Here is a 6,000-nt window from a genome sequence, read left to right as displayed (position 1 = left end):
TTTTTTAACTGGTTCTTATAATATGCCAAAAATCTGTATATTTAACAGAGTTGAACATTTAAATTGTGCGTTATACTCTTAACAGACGTATAACCGACCCGATTAACAGACCAACTGCCCATATAGCCGCATACTCAATATAGATTAACCAACCAATCTCTCGGTTAGCCGAGTGTCGGCCGTGATCTAGTGGGAATTATCTATTCAAATCATCATTCGGTATTTTTCTTCCTTAATCTATTGTTAATAAACTATTTAAATCATTCATCGGTATTTTTTCTTTCAAGTATTTTCCCATGTTTATTGGTGTTGCCATTAATTTTCATACAAAATAAATGCTTAACTTAGATGAATCTGTTGTGGTGTTTTACATGTTTTATTTAGTATAAAACAGTAATCACGATTATACTCAACTATTACATAGTTTTAAAAATCCAAGTGCTGTGGGAAGGAAGACAACTCCTGCAAACCTGGTGGCTGCTGTCGTGTTGCTCATGGGGGAAAATGCGGGAATAATGATATTTTATATTGACAGGAAAACTTACAGGAAAAGATTTGTGTCTTGCCGTGTCAAAAGTGGAAATTAACTATTTTACTGTGGAGAATAACTATTTTACAGTGGAAAATTGTACATCTCAGTTTCCATTCCTTTGTTTAAGAAAACGTAAGTGTTTAGTTTTGCTAACGCTGAGGTGGTGAGTTTGAATCCGGCATGTGGCAGGTGCGTTCGAATGCAATCTTAATTGACTAGGATTGTCAGTTTTCGTACCGAAGATCGGTGGATCTCTCCGGGAACTCCAACTTCCTCTACCAATAAAAACTTAACTGACCACCACGAAATAGCGCAAAAGTGCTGAAAGTGGCGTGAAATACCAATCAACCAGTCATATGGGACAATGAAGACGTTAACAATATAAAACCAAAAAAAAAAAAAAAACACGTTAGAGGGCACAAAAATCAAAGATGCTTTTAAAACAACAAGCTTGTCTAACATCAACCATGCAGGAGTGAGTTGCCGGGTATCTTTGATGAGTTGAAACAACCACTGAGTCGATGCTACTGTGACGTTTCGTCATCAGTCCGGTAGTCAGCATTTTTGTGTTGACATGAAATGTCATTGATATGTTCATTTTCTGTAAATTTATTGTTTATAAAATGTTGAATTATTCAACAATAATATTTTTCTACTCCCATATTGCCTTAGCCTTATTTGTCACAACTTTTTGGAATTGTCATTTAAAATGCTCTTCCACTTCATATTTGATTTGACGTATTTGATGAAACGCACCAAAAAAGTATAACAAAATACTGAACTCCAAGTCAAATTCAAAAAGGGGGTTCATAAAAACTGACAAAATCAACCGCTATCAATCAATGGTACAAGTGAAAAATAACTTCCAAATTATAAGCCAAGTAATTTTGATCAGTTTTTTGCTAGCTTAGCTTACATTAGAACTGAAAGGTGACACTGACAAAATGTCTCAGTTAATTTATGCAAATACTTTGTAACACAAGTTGCAAACGTACGGTTTATTCATCATAACGGTGCATGATATATCAGGAATATCACGTACAAGTAAAAGTTTAATTTTAGCAATAATAACATTTGTATTTTGAAATACCTTTGAAGCTATACTTTGTCAACTAAAAATTATGACACCTGATCACAAATAATATATAACGTTGTGTGTTAAAAATGAAACTATTATCTCTGAAAAAAAGTTAAAAGTTTTTTAAAATTTAATCTGAAAGTAGGGTTTTGGTATATCTGGCTTTCTTCAGTAGTCATTATAAATGACGCGTTAATTCCATTTTTTCTGATCGTTAAATGTATACCATTGATGTTTGAGATTTCATACAAAATGAAAGGAAAATAAAGCGCAACTTGAAGGAAAAGGATACTTGATTTTCCATATCTAGGTTACAGAAATGGTATATATTCCTGAAAATCCAGAAATATATATATGACTTCAAAACGTGCTGATCACATATTCTTGATTTCATTAAATATAAAAAAATATGTGTTGTTTACGCGACTGAAACAGCAACCCAAAGATGAAAGACATAAAAGACATATCAGTCTTCATCAATATATAGGTGTCCATGCCAAATGTACATATAAGTTATGGGCTGTCCGCCGTGGCTTGATTTTCATCACAAGGTTTTTATCCCTTTCACCGGTTGTTTCGTCTTTGATTGTCCCCTGGGTTAAAACAAACTGAGATTTGGAAAGGTTGTCAATGAAACAACTATCAATTAAAGGATACAGTTATGAACGATTACATCATTGCAATAGTTCAATACTAAAAAGATGTATATAATTTCTAAACTATCGCAATGCATGAAGCTTTATGTTATAAAAAAAACTTTGTAACGAATGAACATTTCCTTGATCGGTTCTGATTCAAAAACTATATCGAATGTTGACAAATGTTTTTTCTTCTTCTATAAAATCAGATTTAAGCTATGCATATATAAGGAAACGGTTATTGGTTGAAACAAATACGTTTAACATAAGTATTTTTACCTTTTATCTCTTCCAAAAATGTATGTATATCTTACTCACAAAAAATGTTGATAAAGTGTAAATGAAGTAGTACTTATATTTTTAGAAAAGAAGAATACGATCGAGAACAGTACATCGAATAAAAGATTTCCACGTTTTATAACTCTTCCTACATCTGGTAAGTTGTTTTCTATGTAATATGTAGGAATTACCCAGGGAACATCAAGAATCGTAATTGAAAACAATACAGACAACACCATCATGACCATAGCTAAAATAAATAAAAAGCAAAAATACTGCAAGAGGAAAGTCATCTACTATATGAATTCAAACAAAATTACTCAATTTTTTCTCATTTAATAAAAAGGAATATATATCTTATGAAGAAAATTATGCTAATTATCTATGCTAATTATCTTTTAGTCCACACAACACTATTTTACAGAAAAAATGTTAAAGATTGAACAACAAGATTGATGAAGTATAGATCTATGAGAGAAGTACGAACAAAGACATGTTTCGTAACTGATTTAATGTAGATGCCAAAATAAAGTTTATATCATTCTTTTTTCTAAATACGTTTTATAAGAAAATTGGGTCACGGAACTATTTTTCAAGCATCAGGTTATGCAAAATTGTTAGGTTCTGTATAATTTATAGATGGGAAAAACACTTTGGTGTCAATAAAAAAAACGAAAGACGACTTTAAAAAAAAAAGATAGCTCTAATAGTGTGCTTTCTGAAAAGAAAAGGGAAAATTGGGGTCACGGAACTCGTTTGTTTTCTTGCTACGAAACAAACAGTCAAGCTAAATTTACTAGACATTGCTGTATATAGTTATCTGAGTTATCTCCCTCATATAGCTACGTTAAATAAATTTGAGTCAAACAAAAACTAATCTGCAATTGTAAGAACAGTTGAAATATTAAGATAATTAGCATAATTGTATTCATAAGATATATATTCCTTTTCATTAAATTAGAAAAAAATGAGTAATTTTGTTTGAATTCCTATAGTAGATAACTTTCCTCTTGCAGTATACAGGTAGGTTTCAGACTGATCTGTACAGTACAATTCAACATCTCATTTGCCAGTGGATAAAGTGACATAAAATAATTTGAATATTTGATGATTTCAAATCTTATTTTTAAAAAAACCGAAATTCGAAATTGCTTCACTATTGTTATCAACTTGTGAGTTTGTATATCGTTTTGGTATCTTTTGCCTCTGTATCCTAATAAATTACATAAAACATTAGATTTCTCCATTTTTTAAGTTGTTTTATCTTAAACATGTCAACAACAAGGTATCACTTAATGTGTCACAAAAGGAAACATACACATTAAGTATTTCGGTTTAAGGTGTTCTTAAGTTCATTCACGTCATAACATAAACTTTAGTAAATGAAACGCGCGTCTGATGTACAAAATTTTAATCCTGGTATCTATGATGAGTTTATTAATCATCCAATTTAATGATTATTATACCCAACATATTATGGTTTATATTTGTACCATTGAGGGTGATGATTTGATTGTTCAGTTTTTGAAACTGATATTCAGGAGATTGAAGTCGCCCATCAATATAATATTGTTGCTGTTAATATCGATCTTGCTGAGTGATCTTTGAACACTTTTCGTGTTTTCTATGGTCCCTTTTTGATAAATGTTGAATAATTCAATATCGGGGTTATTACTCCTTTTCTCTGTACTTTAGTCAATATGATCACACTTGCAGCTTTTTCGGTGCATTTAAGTGTTGTCCTGATTAAGAAATAATTCCTTCATGTCATGCTCTATGGTCATTTTAACATGGATAGGCGTTAAATTTGTCGATATTTTACACCGAGCATTATGGGGTGTAAAATATGGTCAAATATAATGCCTACCAATGTTGAAATGACCATAGAGCATGACATGAAGGAATTATTTCGATTCTAATAGAGAAAAAAACGGTATTTTTATCCTCCCCATGAAGTATGTACATTACATTTTCATATTCAATAAGTTCAAAAACTAATTTCAAGGTAAATATATGTTGTCTGAATAACAATATACAATAAATTTTATGTAAGCAGCTAAAAATATATATTTTATTAGGGTACAAATGAAAATAACAAGAATGTAAACAGTAAGTTTGTTCGCATGTGTCAAATATATTTTGTCCTAATTAGAACACGGCTTTTTTTACAAAGTGAAATAAGGACGTCATATTAGAATAGAAATTAACACACCTCTATTTACTTTTTCTGTTTTTTAATTATTTCGTTATGTCAGTTGGTAGAATAGATTGATTTTGAAAATTTTTAACAACTTTGGTCTCGCTAACACATCTGTCTATGGACATTGTTGAAATGGTAGCCTTTTTTGATGAGTATAGACTTCTTGTGGTGATGCTTATCATTGTCAATAAATAAAAACAAATAAAAACAACACTTTATAAATTTTATGCGTCCGAAGTGTTTTTTTCTGGATATGCCTTTACCAAGAACGCCCATAGCCGAAAAATTGAAAGCCAAGGATGTATCAAATCCAAAACAGTTGAGGAGCTGTATGATACAAAAAGATATAAAAATAATATCCAAAAACCACCTAAGGTCAACGTTGCCTGAAGGAGTTGATTCCTCAGTTTCTGAATAATTTATAAACGGACAGTTTTAAAAAGGTTTCCTATAAATCATGTCAATACCGAGGAACTGACTTTTGAACTGATGATACCTCGGGGACTGATATTCTACCAGAAGTAGTATTGACCCAAGGCTGTAAAAAAGGGAAATAACACTTTAAAAATTTCATGCATCCTAGGCGCTTTTCTGAATAACCTTCACCAGAAACGCTCAAAGTCAAATAATGGAAAGGAAAGGATGTACAAGGTCCAAAACAGTTGAAGAGCTATATGAACAAAAAATAATTTCTAAATTTAGAGATCGACAATTTAAGAAAGGTTTTTTATAAATCAAGGCAGTACCGAAGTATTGACTACTTAGCTCATGATACCATAAGAGACTGATAGTCCACTAGCAGCAGAATCGACCCATTGCTGTTAAATATGAGACCAACACTTTATAAATTTCATGCATCCGACGCGCTTTTCTGGATTTGATTTTCCTTCATTAGGAGTGCTCAAAGTGCACAAACAGTTGAATAGCTATATGACCAAAGAGGACCTAGAAATAATCGTCGTTAACTTTGCCAGAGGGAGTTGAAACTTTAATTTCTTAATAATTTATAAATCTGTAAACTGACAATTTGAGAAAGGTTTGTTATGAATCATGTCAATACTGCGTACTGAGCTGATGATACCCTCGGAAACGGATAGTCAACCAGCAGCAATATCGACCAAGTGCTGAAAAAAGGAAAACATCAACTTAATAAATTACATCTGTCCGAAGCGCTTTTATAAATCAACCTTCATCAGGAAAGTTCAAATCCGAATATTTGAAAGCCAAGGATGTATAAGATCCAAAATAGTTGAAGAGCTACACGATCAAAATG

The 6,000-nt window shown here is 31.6% G+C and overlaps 1 long non-coding RNA gene across 2 annotated transcripts in view; it reads left to right on the top strand.

The window, feature by feature from the left end:
- Positions 1-2,612: 2,612 nt before the first annotated feature.
- The window catches only part of LOC127709325 (uncharacterized), a 39,633-nt gene continuing 36,245 nt past the window's right edge, over positions 2,613-6,000 (top strand). For both annotated transcript variants that reach the window (XR_007985597.1, XR_007985598.1), the window contains exon 1: positions 2,613-2,684. This is a non-coding gene — a long non-coding RNA (uncharacterized LOC127709325). The remainder of the gene's footprint in view (positions 2,685-6,000) is intronic.

This window comes from Mytilus californianus, unplaced genomic scaffold, assembly GCF_021869535.1.
Source record: "Mytilus californianus isolate M0D057914Y unplaced genomic scaffold, xbMytCali1.0.p SCAF_7, whole genome shotgun sequence".
In the NCBI taxonomy this organism is placed as follows: Eukaryota; Metazoa; Mollusca; class Bivalvia; order Mytilida; family Mytilidae; genus Mytilus; species Mytilus californianus.
Note: the sequence above shows the minus strand (reverse complement) of the source record. Positions and strands in the feature narration are given on the sequence as shown.